Source organism: Aethalodelphis obliquidens, unplaced genomic scaffold (genome assembly GCF_003676395.1).
Source record: "Aethalodelphis obliquidens isolate GAN/ISIS:26980383/991018 unplaced genomic scaffold, ASM367639v1 scaffold65, whole genome shotgun sequence".
In the NCBI taxonomy this organism is placed as follows: Eukaryota; Metazoa; Chordata; class Mammalia; order Artiodactyla; family Delphinidae; genus Aethalodelphis; species Aethalodelphis obliquidens.
The window spans coordinates 8,536,188-8,550,511 of NW_020838009.1; the positions used below are offsets into that span (position 1 = coordinate 8,536,188).

General features: G+C 40.6%; 1 protein-coding gene across 1 annotated transcript in view; it reads left to right on the top strand.

Annotated features, from left to right (window-relative positions):
- The window catches only part of AP3B2 (adaptor related protein complex 3 subunit beta 2), a 63,132-nt gene that overhangs the window by 4,145 nt on the left and 44,663 nt on the right, over nt 1–14,324 (top strand). The gene's annotated exons all lie outside the window — the stretch shown is intronic.

The window sequence follows — 14,324 nt, forward strand, 5'->3', positions numbered from 1 at the left end:
CTAAGTGCCTTCATTTTTAATCTTTTGTTTTTGTTGTTGTTGTTTTTTATATGTATTTATTTATTTTGGCTGCTCTGGGTCTTAGTTGTGGCATGCTGACTCTTATTTGTGTCATGCATGTGGGATCTAGTTCCCTGACCAGGGCTTGAACCCGGGCCCCCTGCATTGGGAGTGTGGAGTCTTACCCATTGGACCACCAGGGAAGTCCCTTTAATCTTTTGTTTTTAATGAAGACATCTTAACGCCATAAATGTGCCTCTGAATACAGCTTGTGTTGTGTTCTATAGCTTTTAGTTTAAAGTATTCTCTTTTTCATTCCTCTTTACATATGTTGTAATTTTGCTTGTAATTTTCTCTTTGATCCAAGGTTTATCCAGGACTTGGTATCATTTAAAAAATTTTTTTTCAATCATCTTTTTATTTTTTCTAGTTTTATTATGATCAGAGAATTAGGTTCTGTACTTTTTAAATTAAGATTTTCTTCTTTGTCAAGAACATAGTCAACGTTTACATATTCCATGGACATTTAAAATATGCATATTTTCTACTTATATTTGGAAAATTCTGTGTTTCTATTACATCAGGTGTACTGGTTTTAGTATTCAAATTTATTGATTGCAGAATTCAATTCTCTGATATATTTCCTAGATCAGTCTAATTCTAAAAGAGGTGTGATTGAAAATTCCAACTTAAATGTATCTTAAACTAGTTTTTCTTGCATTTCCAAAAGGTAGGTTTATGTATTCAATTGCTATGTCTTTGGTTTGTACAGGACTATGACTACTCTATCCTTTTTGTAAATTGTGCCTTTTATAAATTAATTTTTATCCTATTTAGTGCTTTCAATTTATATCTAACCAATATACCCTTATCTGAGGTTAATGTTACTGTTCCTTCTTGCTTCTCTTTATCTCTGTCTGATTTCTCATGGCTTACCTCTTTATTTTCAGTCTTTCATTTTACTTTGTTTCATTTCTAGTAAAAAAAAAAATTATAGATATAACAAATGAGCAATTTGAATTTTCTTTTTCACCTAGAGAGTTAAGCTGCCATGCAGAAGCCAGCTATCGTGATGAGCAGATCATCAGATCCATGGTGGCTTAGAGCTGGGATACTTTTCTGTTGCAAAAAAAAATTTATATTAAGATAAACAGTAGTTTACAGTTTAGCTTGTGATATCACTATTGTAAAATATCATTAAGTACAAAAAATAGCCTAGAAATATAGCCATCAAAATCTTGACAACAGACTTCTCAGGCTGCTCAGTAATAAAAAACAGATGCACTATTGTTAGGATTATTTACATGCTATATGGAATTGACCAAGGACCAAAAGCCTGTCATCTCCTTAGCTAGAAACAGTGTACCAATGCTCACAACCCCCTCCCCTTTATCTCAATACATTTGGTAGCTTGATGCTATAAAAAAACACCCAGCTAGCTCCTTTTAGATATATTTCTGAAAGGAAAAGGGGAGATCAAGAAATGTCTCAAGTAGAACAGCCAAATCAAACAGAATTGCTAACCAGTCAGGACTTCCTTGTGACTCCAACAGCTGCACATGTGTGCCCTCTAGTGCTAGGTAAATGAGCAGGACTGCAGGAGCATAGATGCTCCTGATAAAGTGACTGGACATCTTTTTCTTCTTCTTGAGTGGCTGTTGCCCACTGTGAACTCTCACAGTAAACTAATCAGCCCCCTGCATTCTATTCCTTTGCAATTGTCCACATAAATGGACACATCTAGACTCACTCACAGATGCTATGACCCCTGAAGACAAAAATCTGGCTTTTTAAAAAAAAACTCTGTACCCTCCATATCACTTAGCTTTGAAAAGCCATCACCCAGACATTGTTGCTGAATTTGAAAGGACAGAGAGTTATATGAAGAAAACTTGTTGAAAGTCCTGAAAAACAAAAAGGAAGGCTTAAATGATGGAAAGGTGCCTCAAGGCCTTGAACATGAGGATTCAATACTATAAAGATGTGATTTCTCCTGAAGATACTGCAATATTTTTTCTATCAATTACTTTCATTTTATCAGTTACTCTCATTATGCTCATATCAATTTTCCAGGAGAACATTTCATACTTTCCCCTGTCTCTTCAGAACTCTCCCCACCTCCTTGATTTCTTATTGATAATATAGAAGCAATCAGGAGATAACTCCACACTCTCAGTCCTCCCTCTGCCCCCATTTGCCTACCTTCCCAAATCTGTCCCATATAATCTCTCCCGTTAGTATGGATCTGTCTGGGCTCTTATTTACACCCAGTCCCTCCATCTGCGAACTAGATTCCGTCTCCTCTCAACCACTCAAGGAGACTGTGATCCTGCCATTATTCCTCTCTTCTCTGAATTGTCCACTTTTCCCTTTCTACTGGATGATTCCTGTTAGTTTACAGATAGATTATAATAACTGCTGTCATTTACAAAGATATCCCTCCTTGACCCAATATCCTATTGCAGCCCCTACTCCATTTCTCTGCTTTCATTTACAGCAATAACTCCTTGAAATTATAGTTCATTGTCTTTATTTTCTCATCTTCTATTGTCTTTAACCCCCTCCCATCTGATTTTCATCCCCACCATAGCAAACCATTCTTGTTATGCCTCCCATAATCTCTTTTTTTTGTTGTTTTTTAATTATTTATTTATTTTTGGCTGCATTGGGTCTTCGTTGCTGCGCACGGGCTTTCTCTAGTTGCAGCGAGCGGGGCTACTCTTCATTGCGGTGCACGGGTTTCTTATTGCGGTGGCTTCTCTTGTTGCGGAGCACAGGCTCTAGGCGCACGGACTTCAGTAGTTGTAGCACACGGGCTCAGTAGTTGTGGTGCACGAGCTTAGTTGCTCCACGGCGTATGGGATCTTCCCAGACCAGGGCTTGAACACGTGTCCCCTGCATTGACAGGCAGATTCTTAACCACTGTGCCACCAGGGAAGTCCGGCTCCCATAATCTCTTAATCTTGACATTGAAAAGTGTCACAGACAATTCATGGTCTTCATCTTATTCCTTTTCCCAGCAGCATTTGAAACAGCTAATCTCTCTCCCACTTCCTGACATTCTCTTCAGTTGTTCCCAGGGCACCACACTCTCCTCGTTTTTCTCCTACCTTGCTGGCTGCCCTTTCTCAGTTTCCTTTGCTTAATTCTCCTCCTCCTTTTCCTCCCAACCCTTAATCTTAGAATACCCCAGGGTACAGTCCTTTTTCCTTTCTACACTGACATTCCAGTTGGTTTCCTCCCATGTAATGACTTTAATCGTCTCTATTTTAGTGCACCTCAAATTAACTCTTTCGTCTTGGCAGTTCCCTAGAACTCTACACTCATACATCCAGACATTAACCTCACCCTTCCAATTGATGGTTTTTTTAAAAAAATATTTATTTAGTCTTAGTTGCGGCTCGTGGGCTCCTTAGTTGCGGCAGGCGGGCTCCTTAGTTGAAGCAGGCAGGCTTCTTAGTTGCGGCTCGAGGGCTCCTTAGTTGCAGCACATGGACTCCTTAGTTGTGGCATGCGAACTCTTAGTTGCGGCATGCATGTGGGATCTAGTTCCCTGACCAGGGATTGAACCTGGGCCCCCTGCATTGGGGAGTGTGGAGTCTTAACCACTGCACCACCAGGGAAGTCCCTCTGATTGATGTTTAATACATATCTCAAGCTTATCAGGTCTAAAATTAAACTCTTGACTTTCACCACTCTCAAACCTGCTCTTCCCATAGTATTCGTCGTCTTATGATACCAGCATTCACCCAGTCACTCAGGCCAGAAACTTTGGAGTCATCTTTGATGCTTCTTTTTCAGACACATTCTACATCAAACCTATCAGCAAATGAGTTCTACTTTAAAATATATATACTGAATCTGATCACTTTTTCCCCCAATATAATTACTAACCTAGTCCTAGCTACCAACATCTTTGCCTGGATTGCTGGCTGAGCATCCTAACTGGACTCTCTGTTTCTACCCTCATCTCTCTCTACCACACGGAAACCAGAAAAATCCTATTGAATCACCAGTCACTCTCCTGTCCCAAACTGCCCAGTGACTATTCATCACACTTTAAAATAAAATCCTGTGTCCCTACCATGGGCTTCAAGGCCCAATGAGATCTCTGCCCCAGTCTGCTTCTCCAACTCATCTCCTACTACTGTCCCCTTTGCTCTCACCACTTCAGCCATTCTAGCTTTCTTATTCCTCAAATATGCCAACTGTGTTCCTACCTCAGTGACTTTGTACTTGCTATTCTCTCTGCCTGGAACTACCACCCCCTAAAATGTATGTGTGACTTGCCCCTCACTTCATTCTGAGGTAGGGTTACCAGATACAATACAGGATGCTCAGTTACATTTGAATTTCAGATAAACAATAATTACTTAGTATGTATGTTTTGAATATTTGTTATCTGAAGTTCAAATCTCACTGGGTGTCTTGTATTTTTATTTGTTAAATCTGCCTTTTCTGGAGCTTTTATTGTTTTAGTTCATGGAAGGGGCTACCCATTCCTGGCACCTCCCTCAGTCTCAGCTTTCCCACTGGCACAAGCCTGTGCCTCAGGTGTTAAAACACAATCCCTAAGGCATATATTTGGTTCAGTTACTTTGTGGATCACAGGGCTTCAATTCTCATTGTTGTAGCCTCTTTATTTAGGGCACCTGAATATTCTCTCTGAGCAGGACCTTATGGGGCTTTCCCCCATAAGGGGGGACAGACAGCACCCCCCCCATTATTCCAGCTGCCTCTTGTTTGTAGAAAAACTTTAGCCTCCTACACCTTCCCCAAGTTCCAAAAAATAAATTTAATCAGAGAAGTGAGAAAATGCAGAAACAAAAGAAAACAGTCAAGCAAGACATAATAATAATAGTTTAGCCATTAAACCAAGTCAAGGACCTTTAGTTCTTCCTCAAGGTCTATAGATAATATTCTGAGCCAAATCCTTTGAGTTGTTTTGCAAATACTGAAACCCCCACCAGGTGGAAGAAGTTAACTGTATGCTGAACGCAAGCACATAGACCCCAGACCGGTTGGAACCAGAAGGTTGATGATGTTGACTCCCAATTACCTCACCATCAACCAATCAGAAGAATGTCCACAATTGATCACGCACCCCGCAACCCCCCTCCCTCACCCTGTCTTTAAAAACCTTTCCCTGAAAGCCATCGGAGAGTTTGGGTCTTTTGAGCATTAGCTACCTGGATACCTTGCTTGGTGCCCTGTAATAAATGCTGCATTTTTCCTTCATTGCAATCTGGTGTGATAGATCGGCTTTACTGCGTTCCGGCCAGCAGATCCAAGTTTGGTTTGGTAACACATACATTATATATACGTACACACATACACACTTTTTTTTTTTTTTTTTTTTTTTTGCTGTACGCGGGCCTCTCCCTGTTGTGGCCTCTCCCGTTGCGGAGCAACAGGCTCCGGACGCGCAGGCTCAGCGGCCATGGCTCACGGGCGCAGCCGCTCCGCGGCATGTGGGATCTTCCCAGATCGGGGCACGACCCCGTGTCCCCTGCATCGGCAGGCGGACTCTCAACCACTGCGCCACCAGGGAAGCCCCCACATGTTTTAATAAATATTTATTTACATTTATATAAAATAGAAGCAGTCGGGATATATATATATATTGGAAGCAATCAGGATAGAGAGGGAGAGAGAGAGAACCAACTCTCTCTATACTTGAAGCCTTCTGCTTTCAGGCTGAACTATGTGTTTAGTTTTGGGTTTGTTTTTTTTTACTATATTACTTTTTTAAAAAAATTATTTATTTATTTTTGGCTGCGCTGGGTCTTCGTTGCTGCGCGCGGGCTTTCTCTAGTTGCGGTGAGTGGGGGGCTACTCTTCCTTGCGTGCAGGCTTCTCATTGCAGTGGCTTCTCTTGTTGCAGAGCACAGGCTCTAGGTGCGCAGGTTTCAGTAGTTGTGGCATGCGGGCTCTAGAGCACAGGCTCAGTAGTTGTGGCACACGGGCTTAGTTGTTTCACGGCATGTGGGATCTTCCAGGACCAGGGCTCGAACCCGTGTACCCTGCGTTGGCAGGTGGATTCTTAACCACTGTGCCACCAGGGAAGCCCTGTTTTTTGTTTTTTTAAAAAAACCTGCCTCACCTCACCTGGACAGTAATAATGCTGCAGTGAACATTGGGGAACATATATCTTTTCTAATTAGTGTTTTCTTTTTCTTCAGATAAATACCCTGCTAGATCATATGGTAGTTCTATTTTTAGTTTTTTGAGGAACCTCCATACTGTTCTCCATAGTGGCTGCACTAATTTACATTCCCACCAACAGCGCATGAGGGTTCCCTTTTCTCCACATCCTCTTCTGCATAACCTTGTTAAGATTACATATACTGATTAATGACACCGAGGTCTAAATGTACAGGCAGCCCCTCACATCATGTTTATGATTTCACAGTTTACTTTGGCAAAAACAGTTTAGCATATAGCTGGAATTGTATTCTAAGGAGTCACAAGGAAATTTGCGTGGAGTCATGGATTTTCCAATGGTAAAGATTATGTTCCTTCTTTATATATTTCAGGTGTCCTGGGAAAGAACTTTGTAATGATGAAATAAAATCCATATATTACGGCAAGATGAGAATAATTTAAACATAAAATTTTTCTTTGCCCATTTGGGCATCCTCTCTTCCCTTTAGTGTGTGTTATGCATCTACATTAACCAGACCTCCTTAGGAGATAACATTCCTCCTTAATCTTGCAAGGGGTCACAATGACCCATGACCCACTGCTCACTTTATATGTGTACATCTGGATTGTGTAAACTGTAAATTATACATCATTTGATGTATAACCCCCTTTGTCTCAAAAACTTATATAACTGTGCTTTGACCTCTAACAGGTGGACGAGTCCTCAGAGATTTCTCAAAGACTCTCAGGTTATAATCTTCAAGTTGACTGGAATAAAATTTTCCATTTCTTTCTTAGTACACCTCCCTTTCTTCCTCCTCTGTAACTCCTAGAATTTCGGAGTCGTGAAAGAAACCTTAGCATCAAGGTCGAAAGTCTTGCTTTACAGATAGCAAAACAGAAAAGCAGAGTGTTGTTATCTCTACTGTCTTACCTGCGTGAGCTTCGTGGAAACTCCCATCATTCGTCATCTGTACACTTTAGTCAGTGTTTGGACTCTGATTTCTCTCAATGCCAAGCTGAATCTGAGAGCAAGAGCGACACCTTGACGAGAAGAGGAGGTGATAACAGGTTTCCCATGTGACGAATACAGAGGACAACTCCTGGATGCTTGGTGTGTGATGGTTTTTAAATCAATTCGACACCTGTGTGAACATAAGGGCGTTAGGGAGACAAGAGAAAGGAGACCCACTTTGACAGCAGGTGCTGCCAGTACACTGGAAGAGCATTCTTGGGTGAATCACTTAAATGCGTGATGTTAAAGAAAGGGATGTACAATTCTCGGCAAGTGCCTGCTCCTGCCTCACCTCACCTGGAGAGTAATAATGCTGCAGTGAACGTTGGGGAACATATATCTTTTCTAATTAGTGTTTTCTTTTTCTTCAGATAAATACCCCGCTAGATCATATGGTAGTTCTATTTTTAGTTTTTTTGAGGAACCTCCATACTGTTCTCCATAGTGGCTGCACTAATTTACATTCCCACCAACAGTGCATGAGGGTTCCCTTTTCTCCACATCCTCGCCAACACTTGTCTCTTGTCTTTTTGATAACAGCCATTCTAGCAGGCGTGAGGTGGTATCTCACTGTGGTCTTGATTTGCATTTCCATGGAGATTCGCGATGTTGAGCATCTTTTCTTGTGTCTGTTGGACATCTGTATGTCGTCTTTGGAAAAATGTCTATTCAGGTCCTCTGCCCACTTTTTAATCAGGTTTTTTTGATTTTTTGATTTGATGTGTATGAGTTCTTTGTATATTTTGGATATTAACCCCTTATCAGATATATCATTTGCAAATATCTTCTCCCATTCTATTGATTTAATTTCAGCACTAATTTTAACTTTCAGGAGGTTTTGTCCTCTGTTACTCTTGCATAACATCCTGTTACTGTTTTAAGGGTGCAGTTTTCTCACTCCGTGTGTGTCTATGTGCATGTGTGTGCGCATATGCATGCATGTTCTCTCCTGTTCCCTGAATTGCTGTTTTCAGTCTTTATATTGGAAGCTTCTTCAGCTGTCTGGGGGAATCTTGACTGTGCATATTTAAGAATGAGCTAGCTATGAGCTCTCTGTACTTCGGTGAGATGTGTCATTGGGCCAAGATGATGGAACAGGAATGCTGACATTCTGAATGGAAGAAGGCAGGGTATTTTCTATGGAGCCATCAAATTTATTTAGTGAATAATGTTTCATTGTTACCATTAACAATGGTAAAATCTGAGAGGTAATATCCAAAATTATATGTTTTTATTTCTTTAGACATCTCTGTATTTTCTGAATTTTTAACAATTAGTGTGTTTTTAATAACCAGAATATATATAAATATTTTTGAAGTGATGACTATCTGTATACATAAAATTTTGTGTATGTCTTGACTTCTCTAAGCCAAGTGCCCATATTTAAATTATTTGTTCAGGAGAATACATTATTTGAAGTTTTAAATCCATATTTTCAAATTTTCTCTCCAGAAAGAATGCAAATATATATTTACCAGCAGTATTTGACAGTACTAGTTTCCTAGACCCTATTGGAGCCAAGGAATGATAGGTCTTCACTCATTTTTTCCTTGTTAGCCAATTAGATAGGTTATCACTTCTGGTGCTTTCAACAAGGCACACCTCATATGAATAGCACTCAAGGAGTTAACCTTTTCAAACTGTTATTTGTACACTCTCCAAAGTTTTTCTTTGCTTTTAACTCTTTTTATGTCAACTTTTTTTTTTTTTGGTCTGTCTGGTTTATTTTCTTATGAGTAGTTATCAAAAGAACCACTTAAATGTTTGGAGCCCTTCTTTTCTGAGTCCATAAAAATCTGACAACTAAAACAAATTCCTGAATTCATCAGATTTCAAAATGATTTTTCCTCTGGTTGAGTCAGTATAGGGAGGGAATTAGGCGTTCAGGACTTCAAGCCAGACTGCCTGAGCTCAAATCCTAGCTGTACAACAACATCTATAACCTTAGTCTAGTTAATGAACTAGACTCATTTCCCTCATCTATGTAATAAGAACTATGTGAAACTATCCATATAAGCATGTGACACAGTGCTGGTACATAAAAAACTCTTATGTTTATTACTATCATTGTGACAATTATAAGAAGGAATACTCCTGGATAGGTATAATGCTATGGACTGAATTGTGCCCCCCCCCCCCGATTTATATATGAAGCCGTAACCCTCAATATGATGGTATTTGGAGGTGGGGTCATTGGGAGATAATTAGGTTTAGATGAGATCATGAAAGTGGGGCCCTCATGATGGGATTAGTGCCCTTATAAGAAGAGAAACCAAAGAGTTCTCCCCCCACCCCGCTAATGTTATGAAATAGCAAGACGACAGTCGTCTAAAAGCCAGAAAGAGAGCCCTCAGCAGGCCTCCACTGTGTTGGCACCCTGATCTCAGACTTCTAGTCTTAAATACTGAAAGAAAAAACTGTCAAGCTAGAATTCTTTACCAATTCTATACCTTCTTTCAAAACAAAAGGTACACCAATTCTATACCCTCTTTCAAAAGCAAAAGTGAAGTAAAGACTTTCTCAGACCTATTAAAGCTAAAAGAATTCAGCAGCAGCAGACCCTCCCTACAAGAAATATTAAAGGAAGCCATTCAGGCAGGAGGAAAATAGCACCAGATGGAAACCTAGATCTACTCAAAGAAATGAAGCCCATCAGCAATGATAATTACATGGATGGGTATATGTTTTCTCAAACAGAACAACCTGTTCCTAGGAAGAGCTATTCTGTTCTTATGACACTACATAACTGAAACAAAGAAAGAGTTAAGATACTATGTTTTTCCAGTTTCTGCTTGGAATTAGATATGGATCATTCCCTCCTGTGTTATAACTCCCTTGACTGAGCAAAAACATCTGGAAAGTCATTTCTGTGACTTTAGCCAACAGTTTGTTAGTCATTATCCATTTCTTCACTAACCTGGAGTGTACATAGCAGTAGGAGGCAGATTGTTTTCTTAATTTGTTTTCAATGTTTCACCTCATTTGTTACTGTGGTTATGAAATGAACAAATTCTCTGTTCACTCTGAGATACAAAATTTAAAACTTTGGTTCACCAAAAGTTTTAAAAATAAAGGTGAATTTGTGAATTGTATAAGTATCAGAATTAAAAGCAAAATTTTCTGCTTAAACTACCACTTAGGAGAAAATAAATTGTGTACGTGTACTATAAGCTCCTTTATTGATCCTAGGTTTGTCTTTTTGAGATTTTCATAGGCTTCTCCATTTCAGGCTCACATATGGCTTTATTGCTTACTTTCCAAACTTCAGTTTGGTCGTTTCTCACCTATATGTGTCTTCATTGTATGTTTGAAACATTGAATGTTTCATTTATGGTTACATACAGATAGAAACTCATTATCTTTTGAAGAAACCAATTTATGGCAATAGTCTGTGATAAAACACTATCTTAGAGGAATAGTGGTTCTTATTTGTTACAGCCTGTTTGTTGGTTGGGCAACCAACCAATTTAGCATTCCACTGCAGGCAGGAACCAGCTGTGGGGTGGGGAGAGTAACATAATCAAGAGCAAGGGATAAACAGGTCCACTATGCTTTTCCTAGGCTGTGGGAAGGGTCAGTTGGTGAAACACCACCATCTTGTCTGGACACTATGAGAGAAGTCCCACCTGGCCACTGGGGAAGATAGGTGATAGACAAGATAGACAAGAAAGACATTGGTGATGATTTTCCTGATGTGAAGACCTCTAAATGTATTCCCTCAGGATGACCCTGAATAAAGATGAGAGAAGGAGCTTTATCTGTAATAAAACATTCTCTCAATAGCCTATCAGCCAAACAAACTGTAGGTCCTCCGTATTTACTCCTGGGGTCCAACTGTCAGAACATCAGGAGTCTGGTCTTGATTGTGCCTTTTGAACCTTGAAAAAGACCACTTAAAATCATTCTGTCTATAATGCTTACCTGTACTTGTTTTGAGAGCATCAAATAAATTGTTAGAGCATTTTGAAAGAGTATAAAGTGAACACAAATAAAGAACTAGGGTGGAAGAAACCTTAACTCTCAACCTACTTCAGTTAGGAAAGGAGATTTGAAAGGATGCCTGGGGACAACCCAATTAAAAGGATTCTCAAGTATCAGTTACCTCGATCTCTTTTTATGTCCCCAGCTTTTTTTTTTTTTTTTTTTTTTTTTGCAGTACGCAGGCCTCTCACTGTTGTGGCCTCTCCCGTTGTGGAGCACAGGCTCCGGACGTGCAGGCTCAGCGGCCATGGCTCACGGGCCCAGCCGCTCCGCGGCATGTGGGATCTTCCCGGACTTGGGCACGAACCCGTGTCCCCTGCATCGGCAGGCGGACTCTTAACCACTGCGCCACCAGGGAAGCCCTATGTCCCCAACTTTTTATTCTGCCTGCTACCACCTTAGTTCACATTCATCTCTTAATTATTCTTGTGCTCTCACCCAGCCACCCCAAAAAACCTGCTTACCCTGTCTCCGTTATCCTTCACACTGACCACTAGTTATTCTCTAAAACTTACCTAATTACAAAATTCCTATGGCTTAGAAACCTTCAGTAGCTCCTCAGGGGACTACAGGATGGATCAAATTCTTTCCACAGTATATGAGGTCTCTTGCAATCTACTTTTCAGGTTTTTTTTTTTTTTCTTGGGCTACGTTGGGTCCTCGTTGCTGCGCGCAGGCTTTCTCTAGTTGTGGTGAGTGGGAGCTACTCTTCATTGCGGTGCGCGGGCTTCTCATTGGCGGTGGCTTTTCTTGTTGCAGAGCACGGGCTCTAGAGCGCAGGCTCAATAGTTGTGGCGAACGGGCTTAGTTGCCCCGCAGCATATGGGATCTTCTCGGACCAGGGCTCGAACCTGTGTTCCCTGCATTGGCAGGCTATTCTTAACCACTGTGCCACCAAGGAAGCCCCTTCAGGGTTGTTTTAAACATTAAGTTTATATAATGTCTGACACATAGAATTCAATATATCTGGGTGAAATAATAACAACAACAGTAGCTGTAGGCTAAAAATTCATTGAAACATTTCCTAGACTGAGGAATATACTAGGTTTCAGTATCTAAAAGAAAATATCTACAGAGAAAGACCATTCTTATAAACCCGAGAAACCACTCTCTTGAAGGCAACCTTGGTGAATGGAGCAGTAGTCAAGACACATCTTTCACTTTGTTTCCTTCCCTTTTCTCCATGAAGTGCTGATACAGTCCCAGACTGTAACCTCCAAGGGAGGTTGGACCATGCCTTTTATTTGTTTTGCCTTCTACTTCTTTTTCTTCTCCTACTGTACTAGTGAAGGAAACCAGACTATGTCACCTCAAAACATGCCACTTTAGTTAGTATATTGATGATTTTGAATTAAAGGCAAGAAGAAATAGTAGGTGTAAGAAGGACACTCTGACCCTCCTTTTCTTTCTGAAAGCAGGAGCTAAAACTCCCATGTGAAAAGTACTTACCCTGTACCAGAAGGAAGAAAGACATTCTTGTCATCAGAGATGGGGAATCTGGGGCTGAGAAATCTATACAAACAAACCTTATTAAACTAACCCTTATCTTCCTAGTTACATCTTGAATGGAAAAATTTGCTTTTCCTCCTGTGTGATTCTCCTTTACTCTCACACTAGTACCACAGTCACAAAACTTCTGACAACAGACTGTGTGGGATTTTGCCCACAACAAGCAATTCTTTGAAACCAGCTGGGTATCCTACAAATTAACTCAATTCTGACACTATCTAACTGGAGATAGCTTCAGATCCCACAGGTTAAGGGCTTAGTCCCACAAGACTGCCCCCATGTTAGATGCCAACCTCAAGTACTAGGTCCCCAGGTTACCTACAACTTCTGTCTGACTTGGCTATAAATTGGAGCCTCCCACGATCTCCCCTGTCTCCACCTTGGGTTCATTTAGTTTTTAGAATGGCTCATAAAACTCAGGAAGACAGTTTACTTACTACTGTAAAAAATTAATAAACAGAAGGGGGAGCTCTCATGCCCTGTAATGGTAGCTGAGCCCAACAGGAAGAAAGCTGGCTCTTCTTTCCTGGCAAGGACTCAGCCAGTGAAAAGCCATGGACTCTGTTTACTATAGCCTTCCCAACTTCCTTTTTCTCCCTCCCAATAAAAGCATCCTCCTTCCCTTGCCTTTTGAGAACGTTCATGTGGCTCTCCCAGGATTGCAGACCTTGAATTGAAGTTCTCTGCGGATACTAAATAAACCCATCTTTGCCTGGGAAATATCTGTCAGTCTATTTGTTTCAACACCGTTTGTTATAAAAGGATATGATAAAAGATACAGATGAACATCCAGATGAAAAAGATGCATAGGGCAAGGTATATGGGAAGGGGTTCGGAGCTTCCATGCCATCTCTGGGCATGCCACTCTCTCAGCACCTCCATGTGTTCACCAACCTGTAAGCTCTCTGAACTGTATACTTTGAGGATTTTTAGGGAGGCTTCATCATGTAAGTATGATGTATCACTAACTCCATTTCCAGCCCCTCTCCCCCCTCTGGAGAATGGGAAGTGAGGCTGAAACTTTCAAGCTTCTAATCATGGCTTGATCTTTCTGGTAACCAGCCTCCATCCAGGAGCCCACCCAGAGTCACCTCAGAACAAAAGACACTGCCAGCACCCAAGAAATCCCAAGACATTTAGGAACTGGAGCCAAAGACCAAGTATTAGAACAAAAGATGCTCCTAGTGCTCTTATCACATAGGAAATTACAAGGGTTTTAGGAGTTCTGTGCCAGGAACCAGGGGCAGAGATCAATTTATGTATTTACTATTATATCAGACTTCTTCACCATTTACTATCCTGAGCTCAAACCCCTTTGTCTTATCAATTTTTCACAAATTTATTGTTTCTTTGTCTAAAAGGTGTAAAAGCTTCCTGCTCTGGTCACTTCTTTGGGTTTTCATTCTCTTGTGAAGGCTCCCATGTACATGTAAAGATTTAATAAAATGTGCACACTTTTCTCCTGTTAATCTGTCCTATGTCCGTTTAATTCTTAGGCCCAGCCAGGGACCCTAAAAGGGTAGAGAATTTTTTCTTCCCCTATACTAGATAATACCTTCAGTACAATGTTGAATAGAAACAGTAATAGCAGACGTCTTTGTCTTGTTCTAATTTTGAAAGCCAGCTGTATTAATTTCTGAAGGCTGCTATAACAAAGTACCACAAACTGGGTGGC